Raw genomic sequence first — 23,390 nt, forward strand, 5'->3', positions numbered from 1 at the left:
CTGTCGTGTATTGAAAAACGTATGAATCACGTTTGTAATTGTTTTCCATTCAATTGACTCTAAGTCCGAATCCTGCAGGAAATTTATTTACCAAAAGCTGAAAGTGACCGCACATATTTCAATTATCCTACAGAAAAATAATGCACGACACAGACGATTATATTTCAACTTTCGTTAGTCCTAACGGCTTGTTTTGACAAGACTAAGCAGAAAAATACGGAACTATCGAGAATATGAGAACGAATCTGGTACGCTGGTTCAACCGAGGCAAAGTTTTGTCTAACAGAAAATTGCGAGCTGCGGCAGGTATCCGTACACGGCTCGATACGACTTGTAGGACTTGCATACACGTACATTTGTATTTATCTCTCGAGCAGAGGGATCTGGCGACACACGTCACTTCTGCAAATCTCGCGTTTAGAATAAATGGTATTTCTTCTTGGAGAGAGCCCTGCTGATGTTCGCCATCAATTTCGCGGGGAGAAGCGAAGAGCTGAGACGAGAGCTTGCGGAGGGCAGAGCTCGTAAAAACTAGACCACGTACCGAGCCAGACTGCGCAGTGATCTTTTATACTGTAAAATTAAGAAAAAGAGCGACGATTCAAGTTCCAACCGTAGACGCGACCTTGAATGATAAGCTGCCGAAGCATGAAGCATGTTCAACGACGCGTCTCGTTCGTTCGCGCGACTTTTTTCGCAGAAAAAGAAAAGCCTGATGAAATTACCGCTTTTTGCTCGCATACGTATAACGTACATGTACAACAGCTATCGCTGCACGCTTACCTCGTGGACGAAGTTCACGGCTCAGTTAGTTCTGCTCAAACGAGGTCAACGTAACCCGCGGTCTAATCTGTCCGTAAGCGTACCCACGGCTTTAATTCCAGTCAGCTTAACCCGCTCAATTTTCACAGTAATTTTCTGAATATCTCTGTAAGGTTGTACAAAGTGTATAATCAAGGCAACTCGATGCTCGCCAAGACCAAATGTTCCTCGTAATATTTCAACGCGACAAATTGCACTCACGGACTCACCTTCGACGAGAGTTTCGACCATTCTCAAACTCTGTTCTTACGCGAGATAACCTGGACGTTTTTAAGTGTTCAATCAAACTGAAAACCGGGTCAACGTCACTTGCAAATGCCTCGGTCTTTAGATACGAACGACGTGTAGGTTTTCGAAGAAGGAATTAAACGTTTTGTAAAGGTATTCGATTTATTGTTAAGTCAGATTGACGGAGTCGTAGAGACACATTTATAAAATTCATATCGACTAACCTTTTCAAACTTGTTGAGACTGTTGAACGATATAATAAAATTTTAATTACGTATCTGTTATTTATTGGAATACACAAATTTATGCGTAAAAGACAGAAGCGATATTCAGAGTTTGATGTACGAATATTATTGCTACACTATTCAAACTGATTCCACAAATATTTAAACAATGGATCAGCGCAATGAACGTCAACAGTTTAGCCAGCGAAATTCCACTCAATTCATCCGTCGGATTGTAGAAATACTAATTACAGTATACGAATTATTCATTTTGAATTAACGTAATCAAATCCGATATGTGCAGAGCGAGTAAATGAACCAACATGCATAGTTGGAATAACCCAAGTGTTTCGCACTTCACGAATCCAACGTAATTCACTGTTCAACCGATAATCATAATTTGTGTAACGTAACATGTGCGAGGATTAGCAAATGAATTGTAATTTCGTAGGGATCGATAATTATTTATGCCAAACAATCTCATTGCGAAATGTTCAACTAGCAGAAAATATGAATGTTGTCGTAAGGTTCAACACCAAGATTGATAGCAAAAAAGTAAACGAAAGGAGAAAACAGTCAAGATATTAGGCACAGATTTCGTTGTTGCCATAATATTATTCTGGCCGTCGTATGATCGCGTTCACCTTCGCTAGAGAAATATTGATTCAATCGATCCTGATAACGATAGAAATAGGACAAAGATATTGAATGACGCTCGAGATCGATAGAAATCCGATTTCAAACACGCAGATAAAACCAAAGAAAATTAATTAGAAATAAAAAAGTTATCGTCTAAAAAGTAAAACAATAGCACCAATAGTCGAAAAGATCGAATGACTCGATGAGTCAAGTCTACAGGCAATTGCGCAAAATGAAAAATGAAAAAAAAAAAAAAACATAAATCAAAGCAAACAAGCACGCGCCGCGCGTACCTACAGAAATTAGGACGAACAAAGGGATGCAAAATTCCGTCAAGGGCAGCGGATTCGCGTTCGCGAGTCACCGCGTGCAGCTCGTCTCCTTTCATCTTTTCGTCCTGCGGTCTGTCCGAGGATAGAGAAAGCATGCGCGCCACCCGCCCGATGCGCAGTGGCGTCGCGACGCCGGCTTTTCGCCGGGGGTGGGGGCGTAGTCGGGGGGGAAAAGTCCAGTCTGGTCGGGGCTGTTCAGCCGAAAGCACAGGGCGCGCGTTTCGACGTCATCGCCTTACGTGTCGCAGGGATTCCCTTTCGTGCGGGGGTCGAGTTTCAGCCGCGCCGCCCCCCCGAAGTCATGGGGCACTTACGAAACCGCCGAGCGTCGTACAGTCGGTGAATCCTTCCACCTCCGTTCGCGCTTTTGCACGTACGTCCATTTCGCAGGATGTCAGATACACGTATTACGAGATGTCGACTCCATCGCGGTGAACGCGAAGCGAGAGGACCGCGTACGGACGATCGGTGTAATATCGTTAAATCCTTTCAAAAGGGAATGTGTTGAAGACTTTAATCCCACACCTTGAAGCTTGTATTACACACCTACCGCACCGGCTGTGCATTTGCAGTGATACGTCGTGGTGACATAATTCACCTGTTTTTGGAATCTGATCGGTTCAACTAGGTAAAAATAAACAAAAATTTGCTAATCAAGAAACGAAAGGATTAATAAATTCCGCCAGTTTACACGAATCTTTGTGTTACATAATACGCGTGATACGCTACGGCAGTGAATATTGTTGAGGAACGTACGTCGGAAGTGAAATCGGTGGTATGATACAAGATATATTACACGCGGAAGCTCGACGATTTTCAGTGTAAACCTTCCGTCGAGTACAAGTCGAGTTTCAATAATAATTCCCTGTGTGACGGTGACGTAGAGGTGATGTTGCCAACGACTTTCTGTTCACGGCACAGTGGGAAATATCTGAACGTGATCACGGGCAGGCAAGTAATTCCACAATTGTACGATTTTTAACCATGGTTCTTAAATCATCCTATTCACAACTTTATGCTCGGCTGTCGCGACGCAGGATCTGACAAAAATTACACCACCCGTAAAATTACTCATCAATTCCTTATTGATTTCGCTAATGGAACGTCATCGATCACTCGCAGAATTATTGCCCTGATAACCATTCGCGTCTTTGTTTCGTAGCCTTTCCCTTCTCTGATATTTTAACCCTATATTTCTCTCCCGGATAAACACAGTTGTCATTAATTTTCAATCGACCTGTTTGACAAGATATTAAGCAATTAATTTAATCGAATCTGTTATATATTTCGATGAAGCGAAATTCGTTTCCAAGTAGCCTCGATACTCTTTGTCAAAAAAAAAATACTCCCCCCCACCCATGTATATTCAAGTGGCCTCCAATATTTACCCAACTAATGGGAGAATTAGGGTGGCGCAGAGTGATATGGCAGCTGCTCGGTCTTGTCGAAACCGATCGCGAATATTCGACGGCTCTAAACGAATGCGTGGGGCGTCGTTCGGTTTGTCGAGTAATTAAAATTACGTCTTGATACATCGTTATTATTCCGGGCACTTAGCGAAGTCGTACATTAAAGCGGAGAGATCGGGGAGGAATCATTGATACAAACAATCGAGAGGGGAGCGTAGTCGTTGCCAATGATGCCCTCGGCGCATAGTAATTAAACCCTTATCGATCTCGAACGATATATCCGGTCTTCGGTGTGCAAATTGATCATTCTCGACACGAACGAATCGTTAGGAACGCCCCGATTCTTTCGTCTCGCCACGTAGCAGATCCGTACTGTGTTGAATGAGAAACTCACCAAATAGTCTCAACTCGATACATAATATTTATCTTCGAATTTTATACACGTATCGAGGCTGTGTTGCGTTCTACTCAATTTCGTGGCAGCCGATGATAAAGTCTGAGGCGTGCCGATGGATAGCGTGAAAGTTTAAGACTTCGCTTATTCGGAAAATACGATTCATTTTAACACTCATCTTTTAAACTTTATTGAATACTATTTCTGACACGAAAAATTTTTTATTGTTTTTTTTTTTTTTTTTTTTTTTATTAAAGACTCGTTGATCTTGGCGTCATTGCGAATTTGTTTCCATGTCCAGACCGTGTCAGATTCTATTAAAATACCTCGTCGCGTTAGTAAAAATTTTGCCCATGCATTCTGGTAAGGGCCCACTTGATCTTTTTTCTGCACTCGATATAATTTCCTAGGCAGAATGACGGGGGTGCTTTATTCCGAACTCCAGGTGGATAATAAAACAAGCGTGAAAAATTGTTCGGAAATGGGTGTATTTTATGCGGAAACGTAGAAAAAAGAAGCGTGTTCAAAAAGGTCACTTTGCCCCGGGCGGCCACTTTGCCCTTGCAGACCCTTCTCCAGGGTGGTGTTTGATGTATGTACGGAAAGCTTTTTGGACACTTTCGCTCCTGTCATTACCTACAGCCTAACATATGACTTTTTCAACATTCTGACGGTGCAAAAGTGTCCCGCTGCGTCAGGAAACGCGGATCGCTGCGACGCGTCTACGACGCTTAAATTCGCTCGCAATATTTTTTTAGCATTCTTCCTCTCTTCGTTTCTTTGCTTCTCGTACAACAGACGGCTTTGCGTCGTTTCAAGACCAATTTCACGTACCTCTGACGGATCTAAAGAGTATTGCGAAACGTAAAAGGCTTATTTATTTTGAAAGTGATGTCGCTGTGAGAAAATAACTGCGTGGCCAAAAATCAACGCTGACTTTTATTAATTTTACAACAATTCTTGTTGATATTATAATTATAAACAAAAGCTTACGATACCGATTATTCACTTAAAATTAATTCAAAATGGTGGAAAATCTACGAGACTCGTTTGATTTCGCTCCACGACGTCTTATTTTATTCAAAAGATTATTTTCGATAAATTTTGTCAAACATTTTTTCAATCACGTCGAGATCGTTGAATATTTAATTTTCCAACATTGTTTCGATATTTACCCTGATCAACAAACGGCAACGTCCAATTGACCGACGAAAAAGAAAAAAGAATAAATTCCAATTTATCGCAGAACTTGTAGAAAATAGTTTTTTGAACGAACTGAGCCACCCTAGAGTGAAATCAAACTAATCCAATAGATTTTGAAATATCTGTAAGCTTTTGTTTACAACTCCAGTACTTTCTATTTTTATATTCGTAAAGCGATCTCCGTACCTTTTTCGTATCTCGATTTTTGGCCAACCCGCATAGAAGAAAATAAAAGGGATGAAAAAGTGACGGCAGGTTTTGATTCGTCGAGGATGAAGGAGTCTAGGGGCGAAGTGGGAAGACTATGATGAAGCCAATTTTAGGTGCCTAGGGAAATAACTGCATTCGATTTGAATCTTTTTCTCCCTCTCTTTATTCCCCGGCCGAAAGACATCGGTCTTACCCGTTTCTTCCTCAGCCGCTGCAGAGATATTTTCTATTCTTTTTTTCTTCCCTTCTTTTCTCTTCCTTTCTCTTCCTATCACTCCTTTTTTGCGGTCTGACGAATACACGGACAGCTGCGGGCCTTTCATTTTCAGTCCAACTGTTCCTCGATTCGCGCGCCTCACTTTCGCCCATTTTCTCGCGTTCCCTGCGGGCGCAGGACCTGTAGGACGCCGTTCTTATTTTATAACCACATTATTTCTGGCACAGGTTCACTTTTTAGGGAATCCTTTATATTTCTTTGCGCACAAAGGAATTGTTCGTTAAATTTATCAAACGAGGCAGTCTAAATATGGTTGCATAACGATTTTTTTATTTAAAGAAATGTTCCTTGATGCGTTCAAAAAGTACAGTCATTGCAATTACTTGCGTTACCACGTGGAAACATTATTTATTTGAATGATCGAAACGATAATTCTTTTGTCATAATTGATCGCCATCCTCGGTAAGTTAACCTGATTTTTCTTTTCTTTTTTACCGTTTGTGCATCGGACTGAAATGAACTCTTCAAGAAAATCACCCCCTGCTGCGGGTTGCCGATTAATCCGAGTACGAAGGAAAGCACTCAGCGGTTGCGATTCTTTTCTTAAAACTTCAGCTGTCTCCGTCGCGCCGCGAATTGATTCTCTCACTTTGCTCGACGAGCCCCCCTAAAAATCATGGGAAATCTTACGACTGTTAAATATACTCGATAAGGAGATGATACGGCACGGCTGAAAAAAGATTTGCTTTATAATTTGCTCTTACTTCAAACTGAATGGATGCCTAATTTATATACTTGCCGATGCGATGCTTCTTTTTCCAAAGCATAGCATGGTCACTGTAACTTAATCTTCACATCAATCGCGCACTTTTATGTATCGCATATTTTTATTTTTTTTTGGCATTAGGGGAACTAACGATCCTTGAATGCTAGACCAAAAAGCTCTTCTTCTTTCTCTCCCTTAACTTGCAATAGGAAATTAAATATCGTAGACCATTAATTTGATCTTGAAGTTATTAAATTACACAACTTAGAGGCTCGCTCGCTCGCTTCACGGAAAAGTTGTTTGAAACTTTAAGCCTTAACACTTGAATTATAACCGTAACTATTCCCCTAACTATCCTCTACTCGGAGTCGAAACAATTTAAACTTATTTTGCTTTTGTTGGAAATTAAAATTGATTCCTTTTCTCTAATACTAGAACCGATTGTATTACAGATGAAAAAACTCATCTCTGTCGATTTTCTCGATGGTATGCTCCTCGTACATTGTCCAAAATTTTGAGTACAATTTCTTTGATTCAATTTGAGAGCGTGCAGATTCGTGCAAAATTTGCACCACGTCGTATGCAGTTCGCGCAAATTGTTTTTATTTTTAGTGAAATTTGTATTAATTCTTATGAGCTAGATTACCATTTTCAAGAGTTTAAGTAAAATTTGCAGATGTCCGTACAAATTTCAAGCTACACGAAATATCCACGAATTTTCTTTACAGGCTTTACATTTATCTTCGATCCTGAAATATTAAGTAGACTGCTTTTGAAAAAATTTCTTTCCAGAATCACGAGCGTATTCACTGTAAGCATGGTTCAAATTTTTCTCACGATGACAGCAACGAATCCGATTTCTGGGTATCAAACAATTTTTTATTCGTTACGGATCGTCCCTTGAATTCATTGTACGATTAATTTGTTCGTTATTATTATACCCTTTATACCCGATAAGGGAAATTCGGCGTACAAAACTGAATTAAAACAATAACCCTACCAGGTGAAATGAAAAAATTGTTACCCTTGTACGGTTTCGAGATATTTTGCGATAAGCTTTGTAACCCACGCGGGGGAGCGATTGTGAGTGGAAAGTGCGGCACACACATGCTGGAAATGGAGGCTAAAAGCCGGGCCAGTTTCTTCAAAGGATGCCCGGCATACCGCCATAGAATGAACAAAAAACGTACTTAGGCCAAAAGTTATGGAAATAGTTTCATCCGGCGAAGGGACTCGCTTCGGGGCGAGGCAAAAATTTTCCCTCGAGTAAAATATCTCCGTGGTAATTTTTGGTTTTTTCTTTTTGTTTTACTTTTCTTGGAAGAAGAAAATTCGATCGTCGGTGAAAATGCTTGTTCACGATCTTCTCCATTTCCGTAATTGTTTTCTGCTTGTGTGAATTTTTCCCTCAATTAGCGAATCAACACTCTTCTTTCTATCTATTACGTCTTGCCTAATTTTCGGCCGCACCTTTCACGAAAGCTTATCTACAAGAATAAACAAGAAAAGTGTAATGATTGCAATAACTTTTCATTTCAAGCGGAGCATCGACGAATTTTGTGTCACTTTGAGAGTCGTACGAAACTTTTTCGAATATTTCCAAGGTGATATAGCGAATTACTCGACTCGCGGAGTTGATATTTTCGCGAGATATTATACCGGCTGTATTGCGCTTTACGGGTGGCGAGAATTTCATAAAAAAAACGAATTTTCACAAGTGTCAAAGGAACGACCGAAGTTGATTTCACCCGGTGCTCGCGGAAGAATGTGTAATTTCCGTGTGTGCGCTGGAAGAGAGGCGAGGAGAAAAAGAATTTGGCGAAAGAAAACGAGGAAAACGTGAATGAAATCGGAGAAGAGAATAACCGTTTCTAAACTGCGCATGCCACCGGCAGCTGTATAGCGAGTAGTAAGAAAGCTTTGGCTAAAACGTATTCTTGTTCTTTGTCAAGTTTCTCCTCTCCCTAGAGAATTTCAGAGTAGGTTTCTAGAGCCCATTGTAATGGAAAATATCGCAATAATTCAGGGGCCCGCGAGGCCTGCAGGCGTGCGGTACGAAAAACTTTAACTTTTACCGCGGGCGAGCAATGCCGCGTGTAATTTATTCCGACTCGATGAGCATACGGTTTTTTCCGTGCATGTGAACCGTGAAAAAGGAGAGAAATGTTAAAATAAATAAGAAAAGAGTCCCTTTCGTGTATACGAAATATCCAAATGCCTTCGTTAAAGGGCGAGCTGTAGTCCAATATTTAAGCGCGATAGTACGGGATGTGCTGTAATTCTAGAATTTTCAATGCTTACTTGGATATTCATTCCCGTATTTACATTGTACGATGTATATGGGGAATTCCATGCGAACCCGACTAACGCCTGACCCTCGCCATTTCTCATTTTGTTTAAAAAAAAATACTGCAATTGTCCCAACTCTGAAACAGTACGCCGATTTTTTTCCAATGTTTTATTCAACTGGTTACTCATTTATAAATATTGAGAGTGATTTTGAAAAGAACCTTTTTTAAAATTCTCTAAAACTGCAGTTTCTTTTACAAACATTTCAAGACCATAGCCATGATGGGCCGATTTTTTCTCCATTTTTTTTTTTTCTACACTTTCAATGTTTTTTATTAACTAAGACGTTGTTTTGAACGGTCTGAAAATTCCCAAGAAATTCACAAAAATTCCATTTTTCATGCAGAGCATTTCTAGACCGCTTCCATTATGCAACTAGTTTTGTCTATTTTTTAGGCAAATTCAACTATTTTTACTAATTTCGTAATGAAACCGGTCCAGAAATATTCCAAATGAAAAGTGGAAGTTTAGAGAATTGTTTAGGAATTCTCAGTCCATTTAAATTTAGTTCTAGTTGGTCAAAAAAATTGAAAGTATTAAAAAAAAAAAATAGAATGAAAAATCGGCCCGTCATGAGCCCGTCTTGAAATGTTTGGAAAAAAGTACAGTTTTAGAGAATTTAAAAAAAATGTTCTTTTCACAATCTCTCTCAATATTTATAAATGAGTAACTAGTCGAATAAAAATTTTCAACAAAATCAAAAATGGTGAGGGTCAGAAGTTGGTTCGGTTCGCATGGAATTCCCCATGTATTCTTGTTGCAAATGGAAACCGTCTGATTATTTGATGGGCCCACAGTTTGGGTGGGGGTAAGAATGAGGAAATATCGGAAAATAGAAATAGAAGGGTCATGATTGCATCGCATTTTCAAAGTCGCAAAAATCTGCTCGATAAGATTCCAAAACGTAGAATGACCAGATACAGAAAAGTTAGAATGTAGAAAGGTCAAAGTATAGAAAGCCGTGTTATAGAATCGTCACAGTGAATAAAAGTTATACGCAACGAGTTAAAACATTAAAGTGGCAAAATTCCGACGATTCTATTAGTTTTCTGTACCTACTTTACCATTCTATAGATTTCGAATTTTCTATGTTTCGACTCTCTACGTTTCAAACTCTGTATACGATAGATTTTAGCGATTTTGAAAATTCAGCATTGTGACCCTTGTATTTTCCAATCTCGCGACATTTTTATCCCCACTCCAAATCCTCCACGTGACTAAGCTAGTAACGTTAAGACAATACTATATCAGGGCATAAATCATTACTGCGCAATTTCTGAATGACCTTCAAGAAATTGATTTTTAAAAATATGAGTATGATTTGTTGATTAATGTTTAGCAAATTTCAGACGCATCTTAAGGTGCGAAGTGACGATTTCTCCTAAGCGTGCATTATTACAGTAACGTGACTAACTTCACCCTCACAAAACTCCGCATTGCAGCAATTTGATCGTATTATTATTACACCTCTGCTGCAGACTGTCAAGAAAAATGCGGGATAAATGGGTCGTTTTAACCTAGAATAAGATAAGGTGAACATGGTACGCGAACAACCAAGCCGGAGCAGATATGGGGGAGAAAAACCACGTATGTAATACGAATATCTAGTTTTGCCATCGGTGACGCAGCTCCGCGTATGCAAATGACCGATACGCCCGGCCGAAGCCGAGCGACCTTCTTGCGAAGCCGAAGTGAAATCTTAAGTGAAAAACTTTGGGAAATCTTCTGCGGCGACGGCAGACGAAAAGTTTCGCGGTTGATACAAAGGGTTTCCAGCGTCTCGCCGCCCGCTTCTTGAAGGTTTAAGGTACGAGAGCCGGTCGGCTGGAGAAGAGATGAAAATAAAGAAAAGCGAAAAATGGGTTGACAGAGAGCGAGGGTCGAGGCCGCTTGACAGCCGCGAGGGGAGAAGCGGGTTCGAGGATGGAAAACAAAATTCTTCAGGCAACAGCGGCCAGGCCGCAACCCCTGGAAAAGCTCGCTTTCCCTTTCACTATTCGTGGGGCAGCCACCAACACTCGTCGAGAACGGATTCGGAAGCCGGTCACTAATTACTGTCGTTCCCAGTCATTGTCCGACAACCGGGAAACCCAGTTGCCGGAAAAAACACTTCAACATGATCCCCGAGGTGTCTTCCATGCACATTTTGTTATTTCTTTTTATTTTTTCTTTAAACTTCTCGCAGCGGACAGTAATTAGCAATTTATTATGACGCGATGAAAAGTTACGGAACGTCGGCATTTTTTTAACGGGTTAAACTCATCCTCGCAAAATTGTTTTTCAAGCTTTTGGCGAGCTTGTTTAGACTTTTACGGACGACTTGAGATTTGGGATCAAGCAATTCTCGCTCTTTACATAATGCTGCAGCTGATTCAATTAAGGGGCGGTGAAGCGTGAATTTTTCACCACGGTTGCCGATGATTTTTTTGGAAATAGAACGCCCATCAATTTCCATCAAGGTATGATAGTGCGACAAATGGGAATGGAATAAGATGGAATTCAGTGAAGTAGATTTTAATGACACCCTTATTCGGCGGTATTCGATCAGGCTGATCTCGCTCGATCATCCCGCATTGCCGAATTTCACTCTTGGAGGTCTAATGGCGAGCTATTCAATTAAAATAAAAATGATGAATAGTAAAATTATCGTCACGAGTTTACGTGCATCGCAGAAATATTATTCGCTGCGACTATTTCCATTTATCTTTGTCAATTTTGCGAAGTTTGAAACCAGGCGAAGTCTAATTGTCCATAATTGCTAAAAATCGTGGGAAGAATGATAATCAGATGGAAATTTCCTCTCTTAGTCTCGCCGGTGAAAGTCGATGAATGCTTGGGGGGTTTTATATTTTTGGCTCCGATTCGACCTTCAACCGAAGAGCCAATAAGACTCCGCGGAACCTGACCGGTGCAATTTTCAACGAAAAAACATTTCAACTCCGATTCTAATTTAACGCAAGCCTGATTCCCTGCTTAATTAAACCCCCTCCACACTTCCTTAAGTCGAGGCTTTGCTCGTCGCATGCTGCTGCCGCCTTGCGGGCATTTCGGGTAGAATTGATCGGTCGGTGAACTGGTATCAAAAGCAGTTTATCCGTGGACGGTGAAAATCAACTGAATCGGTGTGAAAGTCAGTCTCGTTTACCGCGAGTCGTTACTTCGTTTTACATGAGAAATAATTTGAAACTCACAACTTTTCTCGTCCTCAGGCATTCTTGGAACAAATATTATAATCTCAACGTATCTTTGATCCATTTTCTCAAATGTTTCGTGAACTTTGAAATTTTTCGTAACTTTCCAGTATTATGTTATCTCCGAATTCTATCCGTCCTGGAACAGAAAAAACAGCTGTCGAACATTGCATAATCCTCATTAAATTGATACCATGTCATTAATGTTTAACTAATAAGGCGTGTACATTTTTTACGCCTCAAACGCTCGACCATCAGATCCTGCGAACTACAAAGCAGAAATTTATAATGAGCAATTATACTAACCCTGGGGGTTAGATACAGCAGATTAAACTAAGAATAAACGCTAATCGTAACTGTTGTACAAAGGACAGAAATTCTAGACTGAACTCTCCGGCTGCAGGGATCTCTAAGTTGTGCCTAACAAGAGAAACGCTCCAATCTAAGCCACCGTAATGAACTAATCAGGACATAACATTTGTGTCCTAAGCCAATTTGTGCTGTAAACATGATATTGGAATCGGAATACAACCATTTCGTAACGGATCGGAATCATCGATCGCCGCGGATTCGTGTCAGGAGAAATCCAAATAGGAGAAACACTTTGCGACAGCAGGTTGAACTTAGTTTGACCCAGAACTAAAATTTCAGGAGGGATCAATAGCGATGGCCGTGAGCTAAGTTGTTCGGTATGCCGTGTCGGGCAAAGCGGGGAAAGCCTTCTAAAATATGACAAGGTGTTCGGAGTTGGATGCCTGGGTTCTAAATAGTCCGATCCTGTAAACCGCACTTTGAAACAGTATTCCGCCCAAACTTACAGGATAAAGTGGCCGCTCTCTATCTTCCGTATCGGGTATCCAGAACTGGTATCGACAAACTCCAGTGATGTTATCCGGAGGGGGGTCAATTTGAATAATCCTTGAATCGGAGTCGCCAATGTCAAACCTGAGATGCAATCTGTGTTCAACTCGGTGCTTTCCTTTTCTTTTCTTTCTTTATTTTTTTTTATCAGTAAAGATCGGAAGATACGGTTGTATATGTGCTACAGAAATTTTTATGCGAAAGTACTGATGGAATAATACGGTCTATTTTTCTTCTACCTTTTTTCAATCGCACTTATCTGAGATATGATTAAATTTGCTATTTCTAAAGTACCGGTATTTTTTGCAATCTGAAATAATTCAGGTTAGGTTACATTTTTAAACTACCAATAGAAGATCAAGACTCTTCTTTATAGTAGAGGATACATTTATTTTGGAAAAATAAATATACGTAACAAACATTTATGACTCATGTATATATGTGACGCTGCATTCGTCACTCTTCGATTTCTTGAATGTCGTTTTTTCGAGTAAAGTGAAAATGCGAAATGCCCCACCTGCGGCAGATTTCTTTATTTAGCGAAGTATGATCCGACAATACGAACTCTACGACGTTCCAACGTAAGTCGATCGGGTCAAAAATAAAATTTTTCACACACTACCCCAAAATTTTTTGCCAGTTTTCTGACCTATGCGATTATTTTCACGAAAAGCCAAAGCGCAAACTCACGTCCACTTCGCGTCCTAAGGGTGCTGCGGGATGTAAAACGACGCAAGGGTGCACCGAGGAAGCGTTAGGGAATATTCAAACGTCGAGGGTGAAAGGAAATAGCAGAGGGTTTACGGACCATGTACGTCCAGGGTGCCTTGTAGCGTGGTGAAAGGTGTCGGCAAGGGTCACGGCGGCGTGCAGAAGAGTGTTTGTCCAGTCGCAAGCCCTAGACGGAGCTTTTGAGTGGTCCCGAGTCTGGCGCATAGACTGACTTTGAATTTGTATGAGATACGTACCCCCGGCACTTTCCCTCGGGACGAGACGATGGTCACCGCGTATGAAGCTCGTTGCTTCTTTCTCTGCTTACCTAGAAATTTTTGATACCCATGTGTATCTGCGGACTCGATGCACCGAGACGGGAATTTTTAGTTGTGAATACTGTACGGTCCTTGAGTATTTTTCTGTTTTACCCCTAGTGGAGAGATATAATACCGAGTAGGTATTTATTGAACACAGGTGCGGTGAATTTGCAACGCGTAACTTTGACCGCTTATGGTTTTACTTCAGATTGACTAATTTGTACTGTTTTTCGGACCGAAGAGAAAAGAGTCTTGTGGAATGTAGTAAAACATCAAAAAACAAGCCGGAAAAACAATGTTTTAGCGATATTTTTCATAGCCGCGAAAAGGGAAGAGTCGATCGGTTAGTCCGAAGAACGGGTAAAATGAAAAATCTGAAACTTACAGAACTTGACAGCCAAATGAAAACGTATTAAAAGAGAAATGAACAAAAGCAAAAAAAGGATTTGGAAAACGAGAAATATGTACGTTTTTTTAAAATTAAATAAATAAGGTCGGAAAAACATGATCGTTCATTCAGAAACAAGAATAAAGTGGAACGTTTATAGGCAAAACATTAAGAATCGATTGATTTCCGATGGAACCAAAACTTCAAATTCAACTGAGCACGGCAATTTTTCATGCTCATTATTTGGTTGTAAATTTCTGCAAGTTGCAGATTTTTTCATCGAACCGTTTCCGAGATTATCGCGAGAGTTTGTCGAACAGACAACCAGACAAATATTTTCTTAAAAAACTGTTTTTCGGATCCTAGAGGTTCGAAAACGCAAAGATTCGTTGGAATCAGAAAAAGTGATCTTCGACCGAAATCAATACTCTTACATCACCAAAGGTGGGACAAGTAACATCGTTTCAATAGATAAAAATACTTGAGAATGAAACGCTTAATTGTTCGAATTTGCACTTGCCTTAAACTCTGAATGAATGAATCGGACTTGATTGACTTTAGTGTCAGACGTTGAACCTTGAACTTATCATTTTGTTTTTCGTCGGAACCTTCACCCGATACGTCCTTAAATTTCACGAAAAGGAGTCCCCAGGGCTTGACGGTTCGAGTTGCGAATGGAAACAACGGTTGTAATTTCAAACGAAAGGATGGGGTCAAATAACGTGTAATTTAGAGTACGGTCTTAGAATTACATTAGTAATCTTCTGCAGTTTCAGGAGTTAGTATCCGTTAGGGAAGAGGAATCTGAATTGCGCTGTTCCGACGTTCTTACAAAGTCTTGAGCATCTGGGGCAAAGTATCCTTATCGAAATTTCTTACGCCTCATTTATGGCCCGAGGATTGGCAAATAGTACTTCGTAAAGGGAAGTGAAATGGGTGTAAAATACGTCTTTCAAAAGCGAGGGTGGCTCGGATTTCTGCTCAAGCCTCGAAGCTAAATATTTTCTCCTTTCGCTTCTTCATCAGGCATGTTCCCAAGGCTTGTGTAATTTATAATTTTGACGTCATGATTGGCGAAGGGTTGATGTAACTTTAACTTCAAAGCACCGTCACGTCTGCAAGATCCTTCGAGGAATCTGGATATCGTTCTTGGATAATTAGTAGCGGATAATGAGGCGCTGAATCCCGCGTTAACTTGATCACAGACATCAGCCTTGGAAGCCTTGCGCATCACGAGCGATTGTGTGTGCGAATCGTCAAGTGTTATCTCCGATCAGCGACAGCCAACAAAAGAGCCGAACGTACCTTCGTCACGACGGGTGACGACGTACGATAACGGAAAGATAAACACTTTCCTCTTCCGTTGCAGTCTTATCTCCACCGAGAATGGAAAAAATCTAACACATTTTTTCGATGGAATTGCTATAAAAAGAAAAAAAAAAAAAAAAAGAAACGAGAAAATAGTTCCGGACATCGGCGAAATCAGGTGTCGCGAAATTTGACGCATCCATCATTGGAAGTAAGGGTTGTGCGTCGTTTACCTCAATTCAACCGCACACGGTCACTGGGATTGATTGAATTTTTTTTCTACCACCTAGTCGAGGGGGTGGAGTATTGGCATTGTTCCATTGAACTTTGTACGACGAAGAGGAAGGTTCGGGAATATAATGACGAATCCTCCCCTAGTTCTTTAATTCCCATTCAAAGGTATACGCTCGGTGAATCGTTCTTCGCATTTTTCGCGAACCGAAAAACCCCTCGGCGTTCGGGGGATGAGAGGGGGAGGAGGAGGAGGAGGAGCCGACACGGTCCAATCGAGTTACGCTGAAAGCCCTTGGATTTAGATCCAGTCAATTTGATATTGTTAAAGACATTCGTCGATATCCTCGGCGGGCAGGAGCGAGGGGAGGATCGGGGAGGAATGAGCTACTCGGCAGGATGCATTTTTACCCAATATCGCGGAGCCGCGGGTTTCCTCGCTTTGATCCCGAGGCGAGTGAAATCTAATTCGGCACATCACTCGATGTCTACCGAACCACCGGATCACCCCTGCTCTTGGAAATCTTTACACCTTCGCACCTCGTCGCCTTTCGCTTCTTCGAAGTAGGCGCCATTTTGGCGTTGGGCTTACCTTGTTTATTAAACACTTCCTCGGTTCGAATATTTTTTAATTCCGTTAGAACGCCCCCTTGGAAATTCCTTACTCTTCGCTTCCGTCACTCGTAATGGACCAAAGTTTTGACTCTTCTTGAAAATTGAGTTTGCGCAGCCTCGTTATAACGTTATGATTCAATTCAAGGGCCGCGTACACGTCGGATCAAGGAATGTCACGCTCTGCAAGGCCGCAGGGCCTATTGAATAATGATCGGGGTTGCGGACGGTCGGCAAATTACAGAAATAATCACCACCAGGTCGAAAGGGCAGTTCGCGCTTTGGCCACTCGGATATGTGACCGTATGATATATAATAATGGGTCTAACTGACAATGAATGTCGCGCGGGATGTTGGGGATTTGAACTCGACTTCAAACTATCGGTACACCTACGTATATGGCCATGCTTTGTCAGCAAATGGCTTTGTCATGGCGGGGAACATGACGAGCTCATTTTCGATAACATGCCTATTTTCTCTGGAAATCATCCCCACTCGTGAGACGGCAAATAAATCCAACGCCCCCGGCTTTCGTGAAGAGCTACAGAAACGACGCTTGGCGACAGAGCTTTCTCCGCTACGGATCAGAGGAGCTTTTCATCCTCCAGAGACTCCGACGAACTTAATTGTACTTCATTTATCCGTTATTCGTTCATACCGTGCAATTTTGAACAGACCGTGTAACGGGAGTAATAATCCACGAAAATTTTTAGAATTACAGTTATTATCGTTGCTTCGTAGCTTGCAGTAGTGCGGTAACAGTATCGCAAAATATTAACTCGTATTAGGAATAAATGATCTACAATGTCAATTTCGAAAGTTGAAAGGAATTAAAGCTTAATAAAGGTTTTACCGTATCGCGAACCCCACGCAGGCGTGACAGGTGTTGGTGGAAAAGCTTGGGTATAAATTAAAATGCTCTCGAAGTCATAAATTTGTGGAAAGGCGTGGAAGCGCCCCCTCTTCGAGAAAAATATTAAACCCTGCCTAAATAAGCGGCACGTAAATTATTGCTTTGAGTTTATTATATTTTTACCCCCGCGGATCGCGGATTCAAAAACCAACGGTCATACTTCTCATTATCGATCTCAGCAATACGATACATCCGTTACTTCATTTATTAACACCTTTGAAATTCATCGTATATTCGATTTGAAAATTAAAAATCCTCCCTTATATTTCCAAAGCTGAAAACTTATGGTCAATTATAACGTGCATAGCCCTTTGTTACGTGATTATCTTTTCGACTCATCTCCTTCTCGACCATCGTAACGATTTTCGTCCTCTTACAACCTCCGTTGGCAGAGCAGAGTCAGGATCGGCTGAAAACTGGGCTCGTTTGTATTTGTTTTCGATGCCGGTTGTACAAAGCAAGGGACATTCGGCACCGTAATACCCAGGATAGCCTGCAAGTTTGTACGGCGCGTCGGCAGCTCGCGTACGCGTTTAAGCTCTTACGTGCACCCGGTGTTATTCCTCCACCCTCGGTTCTATTATGCCTGTGTCATGGCGGTTGATACTCTCTGTACAGCTACTCTGCGGGCACTATCTCCACACTTTCCACGCTCAGTTTTCCGCTCACGTTTCCCCTGCTCATTTAGTCTCTCTTTTCGCCCGCTCTCATGTTCGTATTTGAATTTTACCACGAAGCTGCAGGTGTCCCTCTGCCAACCCCATACATGTATGCATGCCACGATAACACGCGTGTTATCCCAGGGCCTTACGATATACCCCGTACCGTAGTTTGTCAAATTTCGTTATGTTTCCCAGAATTATTTAGCACTTGTGTACTGCGTGTATGTGACATGGTACGTACACTACACTGGTCCTAAAAATCGAATGTTTTTTTTTCAAAGTCACATGTGCAATAATTATAGGAAGTGGAAGTAGGACGCTTTTTGTAATTTGAGCCCTTAATGTTAATATCTAGTGGTTCCTGATCGCAATTTTACATTTGCCATTTCATTAACACGAGAAAATAATTCTAGTTGTTTCTAAATTTTGTAGCTCAGTAAGGAGGCAATCTACATAAATATCTGATACATATTTTTATAGAGGATTGAATGCTCCATGAAAAAGGTCTGTTACAATTTAATGATAACTCAACTATTTCAAAAGTTATTCAATGTCGAAGTTGAAATCATCTAAAAATTTACTTTTTTCGGGATTAACAGCGAAAACACTCGATTTATCATAAAATATTGAGGGTTTTATTGCAAAGCATTTCAACCGCTGTAAAATTACGTCATTCAATGCAACTCAAGCAAATTAATTTATTGCTAAAAGAAGTGCTTTTAAAGAGGAATTACATAAATTACATGTTATTACTTGTAATAATTACAAAAAATTCTCGATGTCAAACTTTCGGAGCTTCGAGGCACATGTTCCAGTCGACATAGCGGTTTGAAACTTCACACAAATTGTTTTTCAAATGATTTAGAACAGATCCGGAGGCGCGTCCCAAATAAAAATTTTCCGACCCCAAAAATTAGTACCATCCTATCGTAGGTACGTAGATAACGAACGAGCCACTGATCCGGTATCAACATACCTCACAATCAGTTCGAGCCGTGCGTTTTTCATATGGGGCATGTGCCGTGGTGCAGTGTTCAGTTGATTCACGCACCCCGTGGGGGTGACGCATGAATATGTATAGATATGCATATATTGACTTCGGTATACACGCGGGGGATGGTTGACAGCCATTTCAAGCACTATGTATGCAAAGGGCCGGCCTCGCTCGGCTGGCCTTTCTTCATAGCTTGTTGTCCCCGCCGCATACGTTCGGTGTTGGTCGTTACCGGATATTGCCGTGCGGCCTCATAAGAAACCGGCATTAACTGCGGCCTCCTCGTAACCGGGAAATTCCGTGAAGGAAGCTCGCGTTTCTCCTCGTATAACAATAAGTGGGGAACGGCCGGTGAATGAGATTGTTACAAGCCAATAATTTCCTTGAGTTTCGTCCTTCGCAACCGCGTTCTGTCGTCCCCTTCAAAATTCGCCGACCCCGATCTAGCCGCGTCCCTTACTTATGCCTACGAGGCGGAACGCCGTCTGTACGCGTACGTGAAACTTTTGGAATTCACGGAGACCCCTTCGGATTCCTTCGCATCGAGCCGAGTTGAGCCACCCCGTGGAAAGCTCATTATCATAAAAGCTGTGGGCCTGAGGTGGCTTGCATGTTATACCCTGAAATTAGGTCACTGTCACTTTCCGGCAACTTCTTTTTTCACCACTTATCTTCTCCGTACGCCGTCACGAATCTGCGCGATAATCCTCAGGCCACGACTGTGATGCAAAATCATTTTCAACCGTATCGTGACGCGCGGAACGTTTTCATACGTTGATCTTGAAGTACGCGATTAGCCTCGACTTCACCCCGTTTCGCGTAGTTTGTTTCTACGGTACATCAATTAACCCGGTCCTCGTCATAATTATACACATTAATCAACCGCTGTAATATAACTCGTCGTCGTGATTTATTCGGTTCATATTGAAACTCGCGGATCGCTGTGGATGACTCCGATGAATTCGGTACTCCGACGGCCAACAGTACAGCACCGGTTACACAGCTTTATCAATTTGAGCCAATTTACCCAGAATAGAATTATACGGAATTCATATTCGTCCACGTACGTTTTCAGCGTACCGTGGCTCTACACCGCGCTTGAAACAACGTTACAGTAGTTAAGCTCCTAACGTGCTACGTATGCAGTTACGTAAGTACCTACCTACTAATACAGCCCGAAGGTATTCCTCCAAACTTCTAAACCGTACAAGGTAAAGACGGATCTCATTTGGCATATTTGCAATAAAATTTTACCAGCTCAATTACAAGAAGTGTTCTTCGACAAATACGAGGCAAGTCCAACCGCGCAACTCTGACTTTTTGCAACCTAATTAGTTGGCTTAATCGTTGTGTTTTATTTTGCGTGTTACAGAAATTGCTAGAGGCACGAAAGCAGCGTAGGTGCAGGTGGGATCAAAAGTGTGTTAAGTGGTGTTGAGTTGAATGCGGTCGACGGAACGGACGGACAGAGCGCGGGCACCACCGAGGAGCCCGAGGCAAGAGTCACCCAGCCACCGAGACGAGAAGGTCTTCCGAGGTGTGGCCGAAAGAGTTGAGTCGTTATGGTACGATGATATTGACGCCGAGGCTACCTGCGCCCACCACCTGCTGCAAGCACAAGTAAGTGGATACAAATCTCTGTTCTGCGGAAACCAGACTTACTTCCGTCAGCGGCATTTCCAAAAGCGAAAAACACTTTTCCAAATTACTTCCGTCAGCGGCAAATGAAAAACACTTTTCCAAAAGCACCTTGAGGAGATAAAGAGTCGCGCATGGACCTCGTCAAAAGCTAAGTCAAATAGGTGGCTTGAAAATTCTGTTCGAACCGTTGGAAATTGCATGCGAAAATCTAGCATGATTTTTCTCTCGGAGCTTAAATCGCGCGGGACTGTTAAGCTCGCAATTTACCGGCGTTTACCAGCCGGGCACTCGTTGTCACGAGAGTCGAATCCACTCACTCCATTGGTAGACACCCACGTCCACTCGTCGCGAAGCACCGGGTGGTTGCCCGGGTGATGTATGATCCCAGCTCGCAACGCCGTGCCGAGTGACAACGATAAACATTTGGCAATGCCGGTGTCCTCTTTATGACCGAACCCGATGGTTTGACGGTGCCTCATAGGCGAAATCCTTAACGCCTAACGGCCAATTCCAAGATCACGACGGGAAATCTGTATTGTAGAAAATTGGACCTCGGCGTGATCTACGGTCGCATCTACGCCGGTGAAAGTAGTTTTTTGCCTTCAAAGATGTGCGAGCACAACGGGCTTCCGGATTTTATTGCTTTGGTTCCATGAAATTGTGGCCCCGAATTTCGGGCTTATGCTTCTGCGCCGCTTCGCGTCTTCGTAAACTGACTTCGCAGCTGTGTGAATCCGCAGGCTTTGCCGTAAGGCAGTTTTGGGCTCTGGTTTAAGGTGCTGGAACCGGTCGGTCGTCTTGAACGGGAAGCTCGTAGCTCAATTGTAACTTTAGACGTCCCTCGGGAGGTTTATGGAGTATGGGAGAAAATTTTATAGGCGTGAAAACACGGGAATCCCAGCTGGGACTTGCCCGGCTCGGTAATGAAAGATATTCCAATATCTCACGATCGAACTTTCGGGCTTCGAGTCTGAAAGATCGCGTCTATTCGCTACGGCTACGGAGAATTAATATTCCTTTAGCGGTGTTCGATAATAGCTGTTGATTGTGCGAAATGCTACTCGATAAAACGTGCTGCAGCTTCGCCACGTTTCAGTCGCATTACTCGAGTCCCTCGACGGCTCGCATACCGAATTCGGAAAGCTCTCGTCCGCAAACTCTTTTCCGTCATTAAAGTCCGGATCTTTATCTCAGATTCATCTGCCTCTGGATCTTCTCACTTTGTCATGTCATTTCCGCTTCTTGAGTGGGTACCTGTCGAATGAGATAGCTTTCTGAAAGTGGGTCCCCAGGAATTTTCTATCTCTTTCACTCCGTCCCTCTCTTCACATTACTGCAGGAAAGTTATTTACGGAATTAGATTTAACGTCTCGGCAGTCCTGCGTCTCCGCTGCCCAATCTCGTTGATCACGGCTTCCATCTTTTATTCATACCTCTGAGAGCTGGAATAGATTTCTCCTTCGTTAGAGTTTGCGGAACGAAAATGGTCAGCCGTGATCATGGTTAGCACCCTGCATAACCATGAACAAACATTTCACCATCATTAATCGTCACGCTTATAAACCATGCGGTACCCCGAAAGATGATCAATTTAAAAAACGAACAGTAAACGTCTTTGAAAGTAGCTGTAGGACCAAAAAAATGGACGGTCTTTGCTCACGGCATTCAAATATTGGAAACGGAACTCTGAACCGATGTTCCATAAAATATGTAAATTCAGGCCGCGTAGTAAAGTTTGGAGATATCCAGCTACAGATGTAGGTGAAGATATGCATCTAAATCTTATATTTATACCCCATTGGCGAAAAGGAAATTCGAAGCATTGTTCGTCGAAGGAGTGAATCTTCATTGTAACGGAGAAGTTGAACTGTCCGAGTCAATTCCTAGAGTACGAGGATAAGCTGCGAGGATCAGAGGACACGTATTTAGAGAGAGAGAGAAGGAAATTGGGCCCTGGAAAGGAGAGGGTGATTTAGAGATGGCGGGCAATATTGGACGAGCAGCGTCACGGACAAACAGCAATCCGTGAGAATAAATATTTGTGCCTTGCCCGTTACGTGTACATATATCTATGTATAGTTTTGCTTTATGACTTTGCTCGGTTTCGCCGAGACGATAAGAGACGCGGAGCAACACGTTCAGACGCTTTTGACAACTTCTCCCATTTGTACCCTTCACCTTGTCATCCCCTCCCGACTAGTTTCGCTCTCAGATATCTCGGCCTCTGATACGATGCGTGAGATGCTTGGACAGCACTCTTCGTTTCCTGTGAGGAAAAAGTTAGAATGTCACCTAATTTTGGTATGAAGTTTCGCTCAGGTCAAAAATCCGTTGTACGTTGTATCGGCGAGTATGTGAGCTCCAAATTTACGTTGACGAATGCGATATGGGGAAAGGCGAGGCCGTTATACGGACAGTGTAGAGTGAGTGCCACTTCGTTTGGCAAAATCGAGTTTTCGGCCAAGATAAACTTCGGGCAGCCAAATTAATCTTCCGCAAACGGTCCTCGAATTCTTTTACCTATACATATATGTATGCTTACTACAGTTTGACAGAGCGGATAACCTCGTCTGTAACGTACCGATGAAAACATTCTCCTTTTTTGGCAATCTTAATTAACGGATATCCATCTGAAGGAAATCATGATGTGCAGATTATAGATATCGTGAATTCATGGAAATAGTATATTGTGTTCATAGTGTCAAAAGCACGCGATTTTCGACGAATGTCAAGTTTTGCTCCATGAGTTTTGTTCGCTTTGAACG

General features: G+C 42.1%; 1 protein-coding gene across 1 annotated transcript in view; it reads left to right on the forward strand.

Annotated features, from left to right (window-relative positions):
• The window catches only part of LOC124177429 (potassium channel subfamily K member 16), a 99,433-nt gene that overhangs the window by 69,276 nt on the left and 6,767 nt on the right, over positions 1-23,390 (forward strand). The window contains exon 9 of the mRNA XM_046559766.1: positions 20,357-20,604. The gene's annotated coding sequence lies outside the window, so the exon portion shown is untranslated. The remainder of the gene's footprint in view (positions 1-20,356; positions 20,605-23,390) is intronic.

Source organism: Neodiprion fabricii, chromosome 3 (assembly GCF_021155785.1).
Source record: "Neodiprion fabricii isolate iyNeoFabr1 chromosome 3, iyNeoFabr1.1, whole genome shotgun sequence".
NCBI classification, from domain to species: Eukaryota; Metazoa; Arthropoda; class Insecta; order Hymenoptera; family Diprionidae; genus Neodiprion; species Neodiprion fabricii.